The 5,332-nt window shown below is 49.4% G+C and overlaps 1 long non-coding RNA gene across 1 annotated transcript; it reads right to left on the bottom strand.

Moving 5' to 3' along the window:
- Positions 1-1,099: 1,099 nt before the first annotated feature.
- LOC125534187 lies at positions 1,100-4,335 on the bottom strand. Its single transcript, XR_007294415.1, has 3 exons — positions 4,082-4,335; positions 3,910-3,986; positions 1,100-1,802 (listed from the first exon to the last, which is right to left on the bottom strand). It is a non-coding gene; the product is annotated as an uncharacterized LOC125534187 (long non-coding RNA).
- Positions 4,336-5,332: the final 997 nt, after the last annotated feature.

Here is a 5,332-nt window from a genome sequence, read left to right as displayed (position 1 = left end):
GGCTTGCCACCCGAGGTGTCTTGCAGCTGGAGGAACCGGTAGAGCAGCTTGCGCACTTGTTCCATTGTTCGAAGCTAGGTGTCGAGGCCAAGCCGATGAGAAGATCGGGCCCCTTGAAGATGCTTGAGTACAAAGTTCTGCTTCACCTTGACAGGGTGATTGACTTCTGTTAGGCACCTGTGTCTTGTCCGACGAGCGGCAGAAGCGAGCAGAGCAACAACAACGGCATCCCGTCAGAATCGCGTTCTGAGGAGGGGCCACGAGAATGGCGTTACCAGTGGACTTTGGGACTAGAGCACGGGGCATCTCCACCGACGCCACCAAGAGCAAGTGCGCATTCTCAGCTTGGCCCTAGGCGAGATGGAGATGGCGGGTCTGGAGGTGGTGGTCACCACCTCGGCGGTGGGGATCATGGCCAGAGCTCTGGTGGCGGTAGGCCATCCAGGCGGGATGGCGGCTGCCGATTCGGAGGTGGAGGTCACAGCGGTGATCGCTATGAAAGCTACGGCGGCAGCCAGCATGATGGGTCTGCTTGGCAAGGGTTCTCGGTGGGGATGCTCGCTTGTTCGCTAGCTGTTGCGGCGGGGCCTGTAGAAGGTGGGTTGCATGCGCTGGTCACCAACGATCAACCAAGAAGTGGAAGCTCGTCAGATGCTTTCGGAAGACCCAACTCCTGTTGCTTGCCCCATCAATGATACTGATTTGCAGCGAGCGCTGGAGGCTGGCTAGTACACACAGCGGGAGGTAGTGGTGCAGCGCCAGATGATAGAGACCGATGTGTTTTCTAGGATGGAGAACCTCGGTGGTCCCAAGGATTCGATCATGTCTCTCCTGGAGATGGATCCTGACGAAGCACACACGGAAGAACCGGGTTCTAGGCCTTCTAGTCCAATCCCAGTCGTTTCGCCTGATTGGGCCGAGACCATCCCTCTGGCCCATGTATGCCCTGACATGGACGTGCCCACTCCTGGGCTTGTGGTTGGTGCCGATTTGGGTGCGCCAGATCCTATCGCCGACTTCCTCTGCGAGCTAGCTTCCCCCACCCATCTGTCGTTCGTGCTTGCACATGTAAGGTTTTTGTGACTATCAACGCTTGCACACTTTGCCTTTTGATAACATCCCCACTTAATCTCCATTATGTAAAAGCTTGTTTTGAGAATCATCCCATGGGCGTTAGTGGCACCCTTGGTTTGTTAATACATTTGTTATGAGCAACAAAGATTATTCCCAAGTCCTATGATTTATGTGACTAGTAGGCTAAGGTTGGTCATAGTGGGAGAGTAACTTAGCTATATGTGGCAAGTGGTTAATGAGGAGAAAGGTGTTTGCCGTAACATAACGCAATCCAAGGCAAAATGACTCTACATCTAAATAAATGAAGACTTGCATGATACCACACATATTTTACTACCCATTATGAAGGTAGTAACATATACTATTCCCAAGTCCTATGACTAGCCAAAGATTACTACTCCCTCCCATCCTTGTACTAAATCAACGACAACTAATATGGACCAGAGGGAGTATTAAACTTGCACCTGTGACACATTTATTTGTGGCCAGTGGGTATGTAGAAGGGGTTGTCAATATCAAGCACATAGGTCATAGCTAAACCCTGGCTAATTTACTTACCATGGCAATAATAATAGCAAACAATACTTTATGCATGAAAAATAATAATAAAGTGTGTATGCAAATATGGGTCCACCATGATCAAAGTAGGTTGCTTGCCTTGCTTAGCAAAATCTTCAATGCTTCTGGTCACTACTCGAATCCCTTGAATCTTCCTGAAAATAACATTTCTACATGCGAGAAAAATAAAAATTAGCACAAAATCGATAAACAGTACATGCAAAGGGCTCTAATTTACAAAAGTAGTATCTTTGGAAAGAGGGAAATTTAGATGAATTTACGAAAAAGAATGAAATGATTTGTAGTTGCAGTTGTATAAATATGATTTTTGCAAGTTTCTTGGATTTCAGATCAGAAAAAGTGAAATGGGCTAGAACGGGCCTGCCCGATTAAACATAACTACACCAAGGGGGTCGACAAAACAAATATGCCTTAATTTACACACTGAAGCGGTACACACTAATTTCAAACTTTCAGTAGGGCCCACTTGTCGACAAGAGAGAAAAGGGAGACGAGGGCCCACTTGTCGACAAGAGAGAAAAGGGAGAGGATGACAGGTGAGAGCCAGTTGCGGTGTAGATTTGGTGAGAAACTAGAGACACTAGCTTTTTACTTGGGTTGGATTTGATTCGTGGTGCTCCATACGGACAACAGCACCAACCATGTCAATCGTTTATTTTGCTGGAATCTATGTGATCATTTGATTTAGTTGTTTAATAAGCGAAAGCTGCCAATGGTTTGTTTCAATGTTTTTATGATGGGTTTAGCAAGTTCATTGTGTGTGCGATGGATTTAGCTCGATGTGTGCAGCCGGTTTGCTCACAGGCAAAGTGTTCGATAAATTGCGTGAATCAAATGTCAATTATAGGGAATTAAAGTTTAAGGCATCTACTAGCTGAGGAAAAGTTTAATCCTTAAAAAAATTGACTTTTGGGGATAGGGTATCAGCTAGAGATTCTCTAAGAAACAACCAAGAATCTATAACCAGAAATCATATTATTCCAATCCTAAACTTATACGTACATCCAAACAACCAAGAAACTAATATAACAAGTTTGTGATGCAAACATCCTTATATATCAAAAATTATTCTCCTCTTCTGTAAAAAAAATTATCCCCACTCTTGACAATTCAGTTGAGACAAGACGGGCATATCTCTCGGGTGATGAGCTTACTGACACTCATAAATTCTTTCTAGTTCAGTATGTCAGAACTGAGCTAATCAGTTATTATACCAAAGCCATATATGCTACCACTATTATTGGACAGAACGTGCAAGCACGGTGCACTAGTCAGATCTTGTCAGGTAAGCTATCTTTACCATCTAACCATAACGAATACTCAGTAGTTAGCCACAGCCACGGACAGCGCCATCAGCCTCCCGTGCACACACACAAACACAAAGCAAAGCTCGACGCTTTCACTCGCTGCACATGCACAAACACAAAGCAAAGCTCGATGCTTTCACTCACTGCACTATACTGGGGACAGGTGCAGTTTCTTCACTAATAGAGAAATAATGCATATGGTTCAGACTTTTTCAAACAACAAAATTGCAACATCATATTCTCATTCCTAACCTTCGAGTGCAAAACATCAAGTCTGCTCTGGCAGGAGCAGGACTAGGATCACCCATAGCCACGATTTAATTTTGTCAGGTTTTTCACTCCTTGCACTATGATGAACGCAGGCAGAAGTTTTTCACTGGAGAAGCATTGTACAGGTTTCAAACTTCCTTAGACAAGTTTGCCTGAATGCAAACGCATCATGTCTGCTCGACTAGGATTACTCACAGCTACAATCAAGATTGTGCACGAGTGTCAAACACAAGTGTCCGCAACATCAGAAGATTATATTTTAACATATCAAACATTGCAATGCCAGCAATTTCATGGTCCAGGCCAAGCATCGAGGAAACTTGTTTTTGCTAAAGAAGAGATTTTTTTTTGACAACCTGTTCCATAACCTGCCTAATTAGCTCCAATCTGTCTCAACTAATCACAAGAAAAAAATTGCAAACGAACTATGTTGCACGCATACTTGATACGTATCGGATACGCAGTACGGGGATACGCCTGATACGCCAATTTTCTAAAAACATGGATACAGGGATACGTTTATATATAGATATTACATATATTAATTATTACAAATATGAAGAAAAAATTTAAGGAGCTTCTAGGTCAAAGCATGCCTCAGTACAATTACCTCTTTCTTTTCTTGCACTTAGTCCACTTCCACTAATTGGCAGTGAATCCGGGGAGGGGCTGAGCTTACTTCTTGGCGTAGTGGAGCAGGGTAGAGTTAGACGAGCTTCTTCACCTCAAGCGACTACGCGAGACGTTCCTGACCACCTGCGCCTCAAGCACAGTAGCACACACGCAATTCAGTCGCCCAAATCCGCGGCGTGAGATGAGATGAAACGAGACGAGGGGAACGCTAGCCGGACCTGCCGGGAGACGTGGTCAGCGTAGACGCCATGCGCGATGCTTGAGCGCGTCGACTTATCGCCGTCGAAGCGGGGAGTCGAGGAGCGCCAGGACGGCGACGGCATCCGGGTCGTCGTACAGGTGCCCATCCCCGCGCCGCTCGCCCGCATCCCGAACATCCCCCACCCTAATCTAGGCGTACGTGCCCCGGCTATCCAAGGCGGCGGCGGCGAGGCTGGGGCTGAGCGCCGCGGATCTCGGCAGCCGTCGCGTTTCGCCCGGTATAAGAGAGACAAGGTACACATGGAGCGGCCCGCATACGTTTTTGGTTTTTTGAGCGGGCCGCATACGTGTCCGTGAGAGGGACTGGGCCGTATTTTCTGTGGGTAGGGTCCACATACCGCGAGACACCTCCTCTGTTTATGTAGTTTGGGCTGGGTGACAGAGAGAAACGTGACAGGCCGAAAGCCGAACTTTCACCGGTGGAAGTTGATGCGCGGTGCCGCCGTCTCGACTGCTGACCCGCCGCCGCCGGCGCTTCCTGCTCGTGATGCCAGCTAAGTAGAGCATCTCCAGCCGTTGTGCCTTTCAGGGACATTTTTTGTGCCGGATCAAGATCTGTCGGCGCTAATTTAGCTCTTGGGGAGGGATTGTTCCCAGTAGTTGAGCCCCAGCCACGCCTCCGTGTACGCGCAGGAGGTGAGCGGCATCGCGAAGGCCGCGGCAACCGAAGAGGCGGACGACGAGCCCGCCATCCGCTGCCGGTCGCTGTGCGCTAGGTCGGGAAGGGACGCCGGCGCGGCGAGGCGGAGCAGGGAGAACCGCGTCGAGTCGCTCGCGCCTGCCAGGAACGCGGCGGGCATCGCGACAAGCAGCAGGGTCAGGCGGCGACCCGCCATTGCCGACGGCGCGACAGATTCTTGGTTTCGTATATCCGCCCCCGCCACCGCCTCATCTCGCCCGCCGATTGCCGCAGCATGGCCCGACTGTCGCCCTCTCCGCATGTGTCGCGCCCGCTGGCCGGCTCCCCTGCTCCGTCATCGCGCCGGGTCCGGCTCGCTACGTCGTCCAGCCGGCCTCCCGCACGCCCGCGGACCCGGCAGGCTCCTGCCCCGTGCGCGGCAGCCGGCTGCTTCGCCCACGCGCCGGCTCCGCGGCCTGCCATCCTGGCACCTTCAACCACCCTCCTGCCGATGATACGTCCATTTTGCATCATACTTTTATATCGATATTTATTACATTATAGGCTGTTATTACACATTATGTCACAA

This window comes from Triticum urartu, chromosome 2 (genome assembly GCF_003073215.2).
Source record: "Triticum urartu cultivar G1812 chromosome 2, Tu2.1, whole genome shotgun sequence".
Taxonomy (NCBI): domain Eukaryota; kingdom Viridiplantae; phylum Streptophyta; class Magnoliopsida; order Poales; family Poaceae; genus Triticum; species Triticum urartu.
Note: the sequence above shows the minus strand (reverse complement) of the source record. Positions and strands in the feature narration are given on the sequence as shown.